The following is a 15861-nucleotide window of genomic DNA, read 5'->3' as shown; positions in this document are numbered from 1 at the left end:
GGCAACACCAGGAGTTTCCTAACACATGGTATCTGAGGAAAAAAATAAGTCCTACATCTACTAAGTGAGAGTCATTGCCAGAGGCAAAGGAGACCCTTAGGAGAGAGGCTTCTGTGGGAAGCATGCTTAGCTGGGCGCGCTTTGGTGGGTAAACATGGAGATGCTATAAGAAAACACCACAGGACAATAGACCTGAGTGCCTGTTGTACCATCCCCTGTTTGGCCAAGTTCTAGGCCCTACTTCTGAGTTGCAATAGTAGAAAGAAATCATTTTATAAAAAGACCCATATCCCACCTGTCTGTGCCTCACCCCATAGCACAGAGCCCACATCCCAGGCCACAGTAGCTAGATGGGAAAGGCCACTTCTCAGAAATGCCTTTGATAGGGTCACAGCTACACGCTCTTCGGAGGGGTTTGGATTCTGCTGCTAAAATATCTGGATTGGAATCCCAGCTTTAACTCTTGCGAGGCATATGAGCCTGGGGAAATTCTCACTTGTGAAACTGAAATAACAGAGTCACGGCTCAGCTCTGATCAGTGAGTAGTCAGCAGGGGAACAGCGCGGCGTGCAGCAAGCACAGTGTGCGTCGGTTAAATGGAGCCTTCTCTTAATCGGAAATCATCAGGAATCTCGAGCCGGCACTGTTCTCCTTTTGTAACTCCTGTGCTTCTTGCTTCAATATGAAAGAGAACCAAGGCCAGTGAGATGGTTTAGGAGGCTTGCTGTACAAGCCTGGTGACGAGAGTTCCATCCCCGGAACCTGTGTAGAGGTGCAAGGAGAAAAACAGCCCACAAAGTTGTCCTTTGGCTTCCAAATGCACACCCTGGCCGGTGTGCCCCCCACACTAACCGTGAGTTCTCACAACATGACAGTAATAAGTAATAATAAAAGAAACCCATAGGAAACCAATGCTATTACAAAATAAATGTGTCATCCTTTCATTGCCACTACATCAGACTCCCCAAAGGCAGAGATTGTATTCTTCAGTGCTTACTCTAGTTCTTCAATATTTGCTGAGAGAACTTTGAATCCACAAGTGCTTAAGGGAGGCACGGCTTCACAGTTTATAGTTTAGGGTGGAGGCAAGAACTCTAAGACCTGGAACTCCTTGGCCCTTACAGGATGTTCCTTCCACTTTACAAGCATTGACACCTGCAAGATGAGTGTAGGTGGCTGCATATTTACAAACCAGGAAGATAAAAGGAAAGAACTGGGGGGGGGGGGGGGGCAAGAGTTTAGCCGTGTGGTTTAGATTCTTCTTCTAGCTGGATCCCTGCAATTGTTCTATGAGAGAGCAGATTAGTTTGTAGGACTGTTGAAACAAAATACCACGAACGGCCTGCTGAGTCAACAGAACTTTATTATCTCATAATTCTGGAGCTAAAATTTCGAGATCGAGCTGCTTCTAAGCTGGTTTCCACTGAGGCATCCCTCCTGGACTTGCTGAGGGCCATTTGCTTGCTACTGGGAGGACGTACATCCCTGAGCTGCGGGCTTCAGTCATGTCCCTAGCCCTCCTTCAGGCACCAATGCCAGCCTTGTGGGCACCTGCAGGGGCTAGCTCTCTCCAGAAGTAGCTGATGGGAGAGCATAGAGGGGTTTAGATCTAGACAACAGGCCAGAGACTCAATGCTGCCCCTGTACAGGCCCCTGGGGAGAGATCTTGACTTCCAAGCATTGGCTTTTATCTGTCATATTTAAAGTATGGAGTTACTTACATTCATCTGGTGCCAATGCTTATGAAGTGGAAAGTCCTTAGGAGCCAAGGAATTCCTGGAGTCTCTCCCCAGTGACAGCTGTCATAATGGATTAGAGATGTGTCATCACCTCTTTAAAAGTCCTGTCTCCAAATTCTGAGGTCCTAGTGGTTAAGTGTCACCATTGTAAATTTAGGAGAAAGCAATTCAGGCCACTATCAGGTAGATGCTGTTGTTAGCCCTGAGAACGAAAGAGAACACAGAAGCACAGATAGGTTATTATAGGAAATCCCCAAGATCACACAGGGTAGATTTGGCAGAAGTGGGCTTTAGCATTCTGGCACTCTAAATCCAGAGTCAACATCCCAGTGAGAACAGGAGGTTCCTCAGGGCGTGAGGTGGGTGGAGCTGGTGCAAGTGCAGAGGTCCTGTGGGGAGCCTGGGGTGCTAGAGCTAAGCTGCTCGTGGGAGGGGACAGATAAGTCTACACCAGTGTGGACTGACTTCTCTGTCTTTTGGTCTCCCGGTGGAAAACAGCCATGGTTGAAAGACCTGTTGCAAAGCCTGCCTGCGGGAGGATTGGCCAGTTATGTGCCAGGCTGTTCTCTGGCAATGAGGGCAGATGCAGTCATTGAGTTTGATTTGTGCCCGCCCTGCCCTTTGTACTGTCTCCACGAGTCCACCAGTCTGTCTCCCACGGCACATCAAGGGCACAACATTCTTTTCAGGGAGGCTGAGTCACGGCCCTGTCCACAACCTGAGGACATGTGGCTCATCTGCTGTGGAAAGGCATGTTCCCGGTGTGCAAACTAAAACGCCATCTCCATCTCTCAGGTGTTAATATTGGCCTTGTGGGCATACATGGGGGCTGGCTCTCCCCAGAGGCAGCTGGTGGGAAAGCGCAGAGGATTCTGATCCAGAGAGGCAGGAAACTGAATACTGATACCGTCTAGGACCCTGGGGAAGGTACTTAGCCTCTCCTGGCCTTGCTTTTCTTATTAGCAAAAGGGGGCCCTAGACATTACCTGGCAGGGTAGCCACAAGGATTATGGGTATTTTCTTGAAACCACCTGAAGCAGGACCAGGTATCGGGGAGGTGCTTAAAGAATTGTGCCTCTGAGTATTGGTGTTCCTGGTCCTGGTGCAGACAGAGTAAGACTGGGCCCCTTACCCTTCTCTGGGATCAGAACCTGTCCTGAGGCAGCTGGCAGTTGGGCAGCTGAGGTGGGTCATGGAACTGTGCCTGCAGAAAAACACAGGACCTCTGCCAGCTTAGAAACGAGGCCTCTGCATTTAAGAGGGTGCCGTGTTCTGCAAGTAAGATAACGCCAGGACTGGACACTTGTCACCTAGCTCTTCCCACCCACCACCCCAAAGGCAAACAGATTAGCTGGATGTTTGAGTTGGCAGAGCTAAAGAAAACAGCCTCCTTGCATCAGATCTACTGATCAGGCACGGACAGCATGCTCTTACCTAATGTGTCCCAGCAAGAATCGAGCTATACCTTTGACTTGTAGCCTCTGTCTGGGGAAGCACAGCACACAGTGTAAACTGCTCCAAGATGAATGGGAATGGAGCCCCTTCCGACTCCCACTCGCTGTGTGTAGGCTTGCTGGGATGTGAAAGGAAATGATTTCAGTCGCATGTTCTAAAAATGAACATGTCGGGGGTTTTCCAGTAAGGGTATTGTTAGGCCGTTTGTAACCAGTGAGCAAGGATCATTGAAATCTGGCCACTTCTCAAGGAGTGATTGGTAGCATCTCCCAGGAGATGGTGAGGAAGTGGGGTGAGGGGCTAGGATGTGGGATCCCCAGCTAGGCTTCTGGGAGCTTGTGTATCATGAGCACGCTCACATCCCAGTACATATGGATCACAGAAAACTCTGCAAAGTCGGGGAGTGGCCCCTGGGGAGGTAACTAAGGGCAAGACTCAGAAGTCAACTTGCTCTCTCTGCGGCCTTGGCCTTCATGAAAGAGTGAGGGGACAGGCGCAGGGAGGATCCGATCCTGAAGCAATCAAGGGTAAATAGCCTTGCATACTCTCCTCAGGTGCTGCCGCGTCTGAGATAAAGCAACCTGAAGGAATAGGGGCTGCGCGTGTGGGTATGGCAGAGCTGTGGAACCCTGCTCCTCTCACCGCTAAGGGGCCTTTTGCAGGCAGCTCTGTCGAGGGACTTGTCTCAGGCAGCGGGAAGCATTCTCACACAGAGGGCCTGCAGCCACCCAGACAAGCTCGCTTTGTTGAGGGAGCAGCTGTTGGCCACTTGCGCACTGGCCTGGGCTAATCCCTCTTTTGAGTAGGAGCTGGAAGCCAGGATTCTAAAATAAAGGAGATGGGAGAGGCACCATGCCATGCTCAGTGCCTCCTGTCTGGATCAGTAAGGATCAGTAACTTCTTGAGGTGAGCCCAGCGTGTCGTTTGTGGTATGCTATCTCTTCGCTTCACCTAAAATCCTCCGACAGCCACACACGCCTCACATGCTACCCTCCCCACCACACATGCCTGCCCTCCCCCCACACCACACATGCCCGCCCTCCCCCCACACCCGCTTAGCATTATGACAACCGTCCACCCCTGAGGGCCTTTTTGTCTCGCTGGCACCTGCTCCTGTTCTCTGCAGTGTTTAGGGACAGAATGGAGCATTTCCAGGCTGGACAGAGGCCAGGGAAGGCATCTCAGACCATTAGATTGCCATCCCCGCCCATTTATAGGACTACAGCCTGTACTTATTGGCAGCTAGGCAAAGCCACCCCTGGGTGCCCACTTGTGCGCACAGGTTGGGGGTGGTTGGAAGAGTCAGGAGATGTCCTCTGAAGCTGTAGAATTGCCTACACATCTGCCACCCATCCAGAGAGGAGAGAAACAGGTCAGAGGCACAGAAGCAACACTTCCTATAATCCTGTAGAGAGGCCATTGGGGAAGGGGGAGGGGCACCAGGACAGACAACATCTCATTTAATCTTCGCTGCAACAGGTGTGATCCTCCCTGGGCTCAGAAATGTTAACTGAGTTCCCTAGTGAGTGGCAGTTGGGAATGGCAGACTCTGCCTCCCCATCGGTGCCCTGGCTCCCAACATAGGCAGAGCCTTCCTGAGGAAAAGGTCCAGGCCTCTCTAGAACAGCATTTTCTCTGTAAGAGGGCTGAGCGTGTACTAGAACTTCCAGCCGTGGTCATTCTCTCTACCTGGAGTCTGAGGTCTCTCAGGACCCGAGTCAAGGCTGATACTCCTTGGTTGGCAGTCCTGTTGCTTAGGACCTTGGTAGGTCACATGATTCCCGTTTTAGTTCTCCTGAAGATGAGCGGTAACCCTGGACAACCCTTCCGGCGCAAAGATGAGATCCCTCACTCTCCACCCGTGGGACTTGGACACTAGATGGCTTTCCAGGCTGACCCTGCACTTTCCCTCTATTCTTACTTCAAACACCTAACACAGTCGTTCTCAACCTGTGGGTCGCGACCTGGGCGCGCGCGCGCGCGCCCCCCCCCCCCCCCCCCCAAGACTCTGTCTTCGAAAATATTTACATCCTGATTCATAACAACAGCAAAATTACAGTTAGGAAGCAGCAGCGAAAAACTTTTGTGGTTGGGGGGTCACCACATTGAGGAACTGCATTAAAGGGTTGCAGCATTCGGAAGGCTGGGAACCTCTGCTGTCGCAAATTCCACCGCGAACTAGCCTGTGAGCACTGATCCGCTGCCGTCTTGGGAACAAGTGAGGCTCCTGCCTGAGCCTCGGGCCTGTCTTGGGAGGGACTGTATAGGCTCTGCAGAGACAATATGCGGATCCAGGAAGCCTGCCAGCCACAGAGCAGCAACAGCTGGCCTGCCTAGGGCATATTTGCCTGGTAATTCTAATTTTTATTTGAATGCCCATCTGCCCCAGCCCTGACATCACAGTGCAGCTGTGGTCTTGTTTTCCCTTCCTGTTGCATGCACCCAGGGCATGGTCTTGTACTCACTTATGGGCAGTTAAATGGCTCTGTGGGTGGCCTCACCCTGGTTAGCCTGTGTATGGGGTAGATGTGGGTATAATGGGCAAAGCAGGAGCAACCAGGAAGGCTCTGGCTCTGGGTCAACGTACCTTGGGGGAGGGGCACCTTCCAGGGAAGTGTGGGAGCTTCTCATCTGATCTGAGGGAGGAGGCAATACCCTGGGAGCAGACTGCTCCCCAGTCCCAATAGGGGTTGTTTGGTAGGGAAGGGCTCAGCTCTGCAGATTAAAGGGCCACATGACTCTTCATCAAGACCAAAGCAGGGTTTGCAGGCCCTGTAGAGATCAAGGCACAATAAGCAGGCATCCTAAGTGCCTGGCATTGCCAGCAAAAATGAGTTCTTATTTCAGAATAAGACTAGAGTGGGGGCCAGCCATGATAAGCTAAGTACGGATAGGTCACCCAAAGGAAGTTCTTTATTTCCAACTGTTACCACCTGCCATAATAGAACCCGGCCCTTGATAAATTTAATAAGAGGCCTGAATCTCAGTAGTTTACCCAGAGGCAATACCTGGTTGCAGGACCCGACCACCGACCACCACCCAAGAACAGACCATTCAAAGGAAAAGCCTAACATTCCAACTGGTAGATAGGATCACCTGCCAGGGTACATTCACCAGGACACTGCTAGACAAATATCAGCCAATCAGGGGTCCTGAACCTCAGAAACCCCTCATCCCACCTTTACTACTAAAAAAACCCAATTCTAACTGAGCTGGGGGCTCTCCGGTTATTCCAATACATTGGACATGCGGAGAGACCAAGTTTGCAAACTTGATTAAAATAAAGGCTCTTTGCTTTTACATACGGGACTTAGGACTCGGTCTTTTTGTTGGCTTTTGCGGGGACTTCGCAGATTTGGGCATAACAACTTGGAGGTATGAAGGGCTCCTCATGATTCTGATGGGGGGGGGCAAGTCCCACCCTCTGTTTTTCCTCTGCTCTCCCTATAGCCGTCTTGAATGGAAATCTTGATTCTGGCTGCTTGCTTGCAATGTGTTATTGAAAACTTCCAGGAATCTTTCCGAGACTCCATTTTCATTTGTTAAGCGGACTTAGTAACCTCAGAGGTGTTCTTGTTCATGCTTGCCACCAAATGTCAGCGGCACGATTGTGAGTAACAAAAGACTGGACATTTTACACCACGGAGCCCTCATGAGAACAATTAAAACCTTTACAGGAATATCATGCTGCTGTAAAAATGGAGGCCAGCAACACTCTATGCCCCTCTAGACGAACCTTAGAAAGATAATGTATGAAAAAGAAAGAAATTTTCTTAACATTTAAACACAATGAGACTGTACATACATACATACATACATACATACATACATACATAATTGGTTTGTTAGCTTTGAGACAAGGTTCCGTGATGTAGCCTGGAACTCAGTACATAGACCACGCTGACTTCAAATTCACAGAGATCCACATGCCTCTGCCTCTAGACAATCATGCCTGGCAACAATATAGTTTATGGACTTGATCTATGTGCAACAAACCTAAAGAGGGCAAGAGAATGGCAGGGGCTGGGTAGTGGGAGGCAGGGGAGAGCAGGCCAGGAGACCAGGAGCTTCTCTCTAATTCCCCTCCACGTTCTAATGCTTGGGCAGAGGTTCAAGCCTCTGTATCACATTGTTAAAACAAGTGGCTGAGAGAGAGAAGGAATAGTGAAGACTCAAGCATGATTATACAGATGGTATTAAATAAAGTTATGAAGATTCACTCGGTTTTGTGCAGTGTGGTAGCGACTGCAGGATTGCATCACATCACACAACAGAAAATGCCTTCCATTTTCCCACAATGGAAAATGCCTCCCATCCTCCTAGCGTCCGAAAGCTGGACAACCAGGAGTTCAAGAAATAACCCGCCGGAAGTAGGAACTTTATCTTGGTCCCCGCCAAGGAGAGAAGGGGAGAAAGTGAAGTCCAGATGGCCTTGCACTAAGCCTTACAAATTAGCACTGAACAAAACAAGAAACTAGGTGGCAAAGAGGAAGCCTAGAAATCCCAAAAGCCACCAGAACCGGGAGCAGTGGCACTCTAGAGTGTCTCTCCAAGGTGACTCGACTCATTGTAATATTAAAATGCACGCCCCTGGGTGGAGATTTAGGATGTTAATGAGCTGTGTGATGCATGAAGCCGTACCTAGAACTGCACATCACAGGGCACACACAAGAAAGTCCTGTGCAGTTAAAGTGACTCAGCCATGTGATGTAAATCCTACCCGTGTGCGGCAGGGGCTGTCTGAACCACTAACCTTTTTGTCTCTGCTTTGGCTTGCTTCCCTTCTTAGAAATGTATGCTGTTCTAACAAACTGTCCCTGCTGCTCCCCACCCATCTCTGCTCCAGTTGTCGCTCCTGGGCCCAAGAACCTAGAGCCCCTCAGAGGTGCCCCTGAGACCCTGTTACTGGTCAATATCATTATGCAACTGGATCCTTATTCAGGGTAGACTCCCAAGACACTCATTCACATCCATTTCATTCCTCTCTCGTTCTACTCCTGAGACCACAGTTTCCTTTCACAGAGTTTCTGTGAAACAGAGAGTTTCACAGAGTGTAGCTGCAGTATCCAGAAGTCTTCGGACATTAGGTGTCCCCATAGGAACTCATTTTCTATTTGCCCTGTGCTCAGGCGGGAGATAGAAAGAAAACACGGCTCTTGAGTCCGGAGATCCTTGAGTCCGTTTGGAAGCCCCTCAGAGGATGCTGTGCTGTCTGTCCCTGTGCAGTAGGAAGAACAGCTGTGGGGATGTCCAGGAGGGGGACGGGAGGTGATCTGAGGTTGCATCTGTGATCTAATGGATCTAAAGGATGTAGGGTGAAGTTCTGCCCTGGGTGGCAGAGGAAGCTCCTTAGCTGCACACAGTTCAGACATGACCAGGCATGCTATCTGTGCCTCCCCTCTCCCACCTGTGTGTCAGATCAAAGAGGAAGAGTCACCAGAACAGGCCTGGAAGGGAGAAGGAGTCATTGGAAAACAGCTGTGGGAACTCAAGGGATGGGAGGTGGAGGGAGGGGCTTCTAAATCTTGTTAGGTGTCAATCCAGGCATAGTGGTTTATATCCGTAGCCCTAGGACTCGGAAGGCAGGGCAAAGGGTTTTGAATTCAAGGACAGTCTCTGCTGCCCCACAGTTCTAGGCCATCCTGACTCGTACAGCGACACCCTGCCTCAAATACCAGAAACAAACAACAATTTGTGCTTGGCTTTAGAAAAGCACCCCCTTTTCCTAAGGAATGACTCTGTCTGACCCAGAAACGAGATTCCGGATTCCGGTTAGGCCTGTGAGACAGACAGGAAGCCCCAGTGAACACTGTTAGTTTTTTTTTTTTTTTTTTTTTTTTCAAAATAGAGATAACCCTGAACACACACAACGTGCTGGGTACGGCGCTAAATTTCTGTATACCCAAGGAAAACTTAATATTCAGACATTGAATAATACTCGTTTTCCAGACAAGAAACGGAGCTGTGACAGCTTCTTAGGTCAGGTGCAGCTGGAGAGAGATAAACAGTAAAAATGTGGATGAAGAATCGGGGTGGGGAGTAGAGGTAACTGATGGAGGTGGGAGTTGCCGACTGCCACCGACAGGAAGCGCCACATCCTGTCTGGGGTCACACTGGCCTGTCTCACTCGGAGGTGGGGGTGGTGTCTGTGGATTTTGACCCTGAGACATACGTGTGCTAACCTGTCATCACTGAACCGTCACATTGCTGTCCTGGGGCAGAGGGACACCGTCTGCCCCACTGGTGTTTGACTGAGATAAAATCTCACCCTGAAGAGATGAATTTCTGTGAGCTTTCATGTACCGGTTGGGATTTGGCTAAAGGGAGACTTTCGGGCCTTAATCGTCATCACTTGAGGGGCCAAATTTCTGTTCTAGTTGAAACTGGGACCTGTCACCTCCCCTTTGCCTATTGCTCTATATCTTTGAAATTCTTGGAGGTATTTTTGCTTGTCTGTGGGTAGAGAAAGGACTTTTACCTGTAGAAGCTTTTTTTTTTTTTTTTTAAAGATGAGATGTATGAAAGTGGATTATAAATAGGAAAGGTTACATAAGTATAAGCGATGTTTTCTTCCTGCTGCCCATGGAGTGGCTGTAGGTGACGGTCTCTGATCTCATCTCCCTGGGAGCCCGTCTCCCTTCATGGGGCCTGACCCAGATCGGATGCCCAGAATGGCATCTTATATAACACAGAGATAACTTGAATATAGCTCCCCTGCTCAGTCCGTATTTGGTTGGGTTTTCCAGTGGATTCTTTTCTTTCGGTGTTTACCCTGTGTGTAGCTGATGATGTGAAGGACAACACAACCCATGCCAGGTTTCCGGCTTCAATGGCGGGGCAGTTCAGTGGAGTAGCTAAGAGGACGGTGGAAATCTTCCTGTGGAGTGAAACTTTAGCTACATCCTCGAAGCATAAAATGCAGAAGGGGCAGCTTCAGCTGAGGCACTCAGGGAAAAGAAGGGAGGGGAGGTGGGGAGAAGGATGAAGCCAAGGGTCCTGTTTGGCAGACCTCATCTTTTCTTCCGTCGGCCCTTCTAGGATTCAAAGAGCCCAGTTTAAAAAGCGATAGTTTCCAGACAGCTTACAGAAGGATGCAAGAGAATACTTCCACAGTATTCTTGGGGATAGACAAAGAGTCTTAAGGCACAAAAGCATGAGGCAGGAGGAAAGAGTTGGTGTTACACTATATCAAACTTTGAAACTCCCGTCCACTCATGGATAGCATTGAAACAGATAGAAAGCCAGGCCAGGAAGTGATTTTTGCAGCACACGCATCTGGCAACACACTTCCATCTAGAAGTCTTACAGCGCACCAGAAAAACAGACAAAATGCAGCTTGCAACCTTGATCCAAAGATCTGAGCAGATGCTTCATAAAAGCATGTATCTAAGTAGCCAATGTGCCATATTTAAAAGTTGGTCCATAATAACAGAGAGATGCAGATCAAAGAGTTTGCCAACCGTTTGTTTGGTAAACCGTGATGGCAGAATTTGAAACACTCTGTGTCCTTGCCAGTTCCAAGGGTCCCTGTATAGTCAGCAAGTCAGCATTTGCTACTTTAATAAAATACTTAAACCAACTAATATATGAAAAGAAGGGGCTTTTTTTTTTTTTTTTTTTTTTTTTTTTTGACCCTAAATGGTCCAGTTAAAGACTATGTGGTTCCTTTCTTTGGACCTTGGTTGAGGGCAGCTCATCATGGCAGTGATTCAAATCCACTTGAATCACAAGCCAGAAAATGAAGAATAGAGACTGAGAGGCCAGGGTCTATTCAGGACACATTATTAATAAAGGATCACGCAGGCACCAAGCCTTTGACACAATACCCTTCTGAGGATATTGATTCAAAAAGAGCAAGCCCCGAGCACATTTTCCTTCTTTGGTTACCCCCTGCCACCTTTTTTCATATTCCTTTTCTTCCTCCAAATTATTTTTATCTATTGCACTAAAGTCACAGGGATGCAGCCAGATTTCCACAGATGTCAATGGTTATGTAATTTTTTAAGGATAGCTTTACAGACCTCTTTTCTTAGTTTTCAAATGATGGTTAGTGTTTCTCTTCACCAGGAAGTGCTCTCCCAGTGGGCTGCAGTTAGTACTTCCAGCAAGCCAGCAAACCCTCATTACTACCAGCCTGGCCATGGTGATTCTCTCCTACCTGTAAGCAGCCACATTTGACAACCTGAAGAGGAGCCAACCATACTGGAGCTCCAAGAAACTCTCTCAGGGACTGGGGGATATTTGGAAAAAATCATCCAAGTCGCTCAGGGAGATGGCTCCGTAAGTTCACTAGATCACACAGAAGGCTGGCAAGAGTTTGGATGGCCTCAAATTCGAGGCAGAGGGGGTATGAGTGCAAAATGGGTCAAAGCACTTCAGAAAGAGGCGTGGACATTTTCCTTAAAGCTAAATGTACCCTTACACTGTGGCCCAGCTACCCTGGCAAAGCTTGGCTGCCAAAAGTCATGTATGCAAGGTTTACTGCTGCACGCGTCATAGCAGCCAAGATATAGGACAAGCCTGGATGCACATCAACAGAGGGATGGGTAGATAAAGTGGTGTGTGGACACAGTAGAGTCGGAGTTAGCCACAAAAGAAGAACAGAATCATGCCATTTTCAGGAAAGTGGATGAAACCGGAGAGATCCTCATGTCAAGAGAAACAAGCCAGATTCAAAAAGATGAAGATGAACACCCCTCTTTCTCTCATATTCAGGACCTAGATTCAAACACTCACATAATATAAACTGCAGGGGAGTTATAAAAGGAGAGAGAAAGGCTCAGAAAGTGAGGGACAGTAGGGGGCAATGTGGGAGATGACGTAAGATACTGCATATTTTCCCCCACATGTAGAATATGAGTAGATATAAATATAAGCATACACACATGACATGAAAACCGAAGGGGAACTGTGCTTTGTGGGAAGGAAGCAAGGTCGGAGGGGAGAGGCAGATGTGAACAAGGGGGTACATGTATGCAGTGTCATAATGAAACCTGTTGTTTTACAAGCTAACTAAAAGTTAATGTTAAAAAGGCACACATGCAAATACTTATAACGGCTTTGTTCACAACTGTTGAAACTGGATGCAATGCAGTGAGCAGGATCACACAATAAGCAGACAATGGTAAGCAAATTGCAAGCTGTTCGTGCGTGGAATCCCACTCTGCAGTGTATAGGATGTGTTGCTGATAGATGGCTCGACGTGGATGAATACACAAAGCACTCAGAGGGGAAGAGGGTACGGCCTGAAAGATCACCTTCTGTGTGACTCTGCTGAGTGAGGTTCTAGGTCAGGGACACTACTCCATGTTTAGTTATAATCAGAAAAGTAGGTGCCTGACTCAGAGTGGAGGGCGTTGGCTGCAGGAAGCTAAGAAGGGATACAAGGACCCAGCCAGCTAGAGTGACAGGAATTCTCTATATGTTATTAGTGAGACATGACATGGGTGAACGCATTTGTCAGAATGCCTTGAACTGAACCTTTACAAACAATTATTCATGTTTATGTATATGCACATATATCTGCCAATGTATTTTGATTTCCATCATCCATCTCCCAACTTCCCTCCCCCGTGGACCCTCCCACCTCCAGTTCCTTGTCTTCTCCATCCCCAGTTAGTTCCCTTCTGCCTTCCAACCATTTATATTCTATTACTCTCTCTACTTTCCACTTCCCTTCTAATCTTTTCCTTCCTTCTTAAGATTCTCTCTTCTAGTTCATGACACCCTCACATATTTAAACATACACACACACACATATATACACATGCATATGTAATTTTCTCTCAGAGAAAGCAGGAAACATTTGTCTTTCTCTGTCTTACTTCACTTAATAAAATGATTTTTCATTTGTACTGTGTTTCTGCAAACGTCATGACTTGATTTTTCTTTATGGCTGCATAAAATTCCATGGTGTATACATACCTCATTTTCTGTTGATGGGGATCTAGGCTGGTTCCACTTCCTGGCTATTGAGAGTACAACAGCCATAACCATGAAGGTACAAGTTGGGTGTGAGCATTTTGCTCGTGTAAGTTATAGTCACAATGTAAAAATACTAGACAGCAATTTTTCTGGAATGGCAGAACATGGAAATAGTTAAAGAAAGTAACAAGAAAGGGGAAACAGGGTTGTATTCTCCAGAGGTTGCAGAGGTTGCGGGGAGGGATAGGATGAAGCTGTAAAACTATCCGCCGTGCTGCTTGGGTGGCTGCACATTCTTATACATGCTCGAAACACACAGAATGGTCACCATCAAGAGTGAGCAGATGTAAAACTGCAGGCTACGGATGAGGATGCTGAGTCAGTGCAGGCTCACTGGTGAAACAGGTGCACCACTCTGCAGGGGTCTGCTGTGCACAGAGAGTGTGCACCAGTGTGGTCAGAGGACACATCCAGAGTCTCTAGACTCTCTGCCCAACGTTACTGGGAATCTAAAACGTCTCCAAACAAAATAAAACCAACTGAAAGAGTTGCTAGGCAAAGAATTAACTAGATTCCATTAATAAAAAAATTTACTGCATTATTTTTAAAATATTTATTTATTTATTATGTATACAACATTCTGCCTCCATGTATGCCCGCACGCCAGAAGAGGGCACCAGACCCCCCTACAGATGGTTGTGAGCCACCATGTGGTTGCTGGGAATTGAACTCAGGACCTTTGGAAGAGCAGGCAATGCTCTTAACCTCTGAGCCATCTCTCCAGCCCTACTGCATTATTTTGTGTTAATTTGTGTGTGTGCACATGTGTACGTGTGTGGGTATTCATGTGCCAATGTGTATGTGTGGAAGTCAGGATAACCTGTGGGAGCGGATTCTTTTTTCCAGCTTGTAGGTCTCTGGGATCAAACTCAGGTCATCAGGCTTGGTGGCAAACACCTTTACCCACTGAACTCTTATGCCAGTGCATTGGTTTCCGAGGAAAGCAGAGCTGAAATCTTTCTTGTTCCTTTCTCTGTTAAACTACAGCTAACTAATAAAATAAGAAATGTCAGAATAAATGTCTCAATGTGCTGGCTAGTTTTATGTCAACTTGACACAAGTTACAGGCACTTCAGAGGAAGAAGCTTCAATTGAGAAAAATGCCACCTCAAGATCAGGCTGTGGGCAAGCCTTTAAGGGCATTTTCTTAATTAGTGACTGATGGAGGAGGGCCCAGTCCGTTGTGGGTGGTGCCAACCCTGGCTTGGTGGCCTGGGTCCTTTAAGAAAGCAGGTTGAGCAAGCCGTATGAACAGGCCAGTAAGCAGCACTCCTCTACAGCCTCTGCATCAGCTCCTGCCTCCAGGATCTTGCCCTGCGTGAGTTCCTGTCCCGACTTCCTTCTGTGATGAAAGCAATGTGGACCTGTGGATGTGGAGGAAGCCGAGTAAACCCTTTCCTCCCCAGATGCTTTAATTGCGGTGTTTTATCACAGCGGTAGTAACCCCCGCTGAGACGCTCAATGAACCTCGATAACATCTGTAACCACAACGTTACACAGGGAGACAGACAGCTGATGAGGGAAATACCAAATGACTAACCAGAAAGAACACAAGCCAACCCTGGGCCCGAAGTTGAGGCGGACAGGAAAGGGGCTAGCTCACTGACGATTCAAGTTCAGCCACCTGGAGAATCCCCCAAAGGCTCAGGTCCCAGAGGAGCGAGCAGGAGGGTGGAGGGGGTGAAGACTGTGAACACAGTTAGAGGGTCTGCTTGGAAGGGCTCGCTTCACCTTTACCCCTCAGGCCTGTCCTCAGTTTGCCATTCTGAAAAATGGGACCCTTTGAAGTCATAGAGTCTGGGAAGTCCAAAACCAGGAAGTTCTGCTCGATGATTCTGTGTTCTCATTCTGTTTAGTACTTTCTTGACCATATAAGGCACATGCTCAGCTCTTTGCTCAGATGGAAGAAGAGAGAGATGATGTGTTAAGTGGGGAGAAGACAGGCTAATATTGCTAAACACCACTTGGCCACTTCCACATCGACGTGAGTTATACGCATTTCACAGCACTGTATCCCTTGAAGCTTCTCACTGTAAATGAGTGTGTGAGGTGCTGTAGACCCTGTTTTCTATTTTACTCAGAAGGAAAATTGAACCACAGAAAGGCCACATGGCCCATCCAAGGCCACATGGTATTATGTAACCAGAACAATGGCCCCCATCCTTCTAGTCTAAGATCAGTGTTCTTCCCCTCTTCGGTGATAATGGTACCATTCCTCAAAAACTTATGTGGGGAGGCAGGGGTGGGGGTGGGAGAGGGAAAGAGGGAGAATATCTTTGGGATACGGTATGTATTCACTGTTTTGAATATGCTGATTTCACTTATGTTTACTTAGGTCAGAATTTATCAAATATCGACTTTACCCGTGTACAATTTATTGCATTTTTTCTGTAAAAATATTATAGACATAAGCGAGTTGCTGGGAGTTACTACGATTATCACGTCCACATTTTTAGCCTTTATGGAACGCCCGTGCATTAGGCTGGATACAGAACGGCATCTGTTCCTGCAGATGTTCTTAAGGAAGAGAATGTCAGAGGAGGTCAAGGGGACTTGGGTAAGGTGGGACTCTAGGACATTATCTTTTGTGGCCTATGTGACAGATACTGTTATCCTATCCGTTTCACTGCTAAAAATGTTTCAGGCCAATAATAGCTGGCGTTTGAGGGAGCCCATAACTAAC

At 47.8% G+C, this 15861-nt stretch overlaps 1 long non-coding RNA gene across 2 annotated transcripts; it reads right to left on the bottom strand.

Moving 5' to 3' along the window:
- Nucleotides 1-1343: 1343 nt before the first annotated feature.
- LOC119828093 lies at nucleotides 1344-2308 on the bottom strand. 2 transcript variants are annotated; one of them, XR_005287749.1, is made up of 3 exons: nucleotides 2205-2308; nucleotides 1722-1941; nucleotides 1344-1580 (listed from the first exon to the last, which is right to left on the bottom strand). It is a non-coding gene; the product is annotated as an uncharacterized LOC119828093 (long non-coding RNA). The 2 variants fall into 2 exon arrangements; XR_005287748.1 differs by lacking the exon at nucleotides 2205-2308 and having other exon boundaries at nucleotides 1722-2170.
- Nucleotides 2309-15861: the final 13553 nt, after the last annotated feature.

Source organism: Arvicola amphibius, chromosome 12 (assembly GCF_903992535.2).
Source record: "Arvicola amphibius chromosome 12, mArvAmp1.2, whole genome shotgun sequence".
In the NCBI taxonomy this organism is placed as follows: Eukaryota; Metazoa; Chordata; class Mammalia; order Rodentia; family Cricetidae; genus Arvicola; species Arvicola amphibius.
Note: the sequence above shows the minus strand (reverse complement) of the source record. Positions and strands in the feature narration are given on the sequence as shown.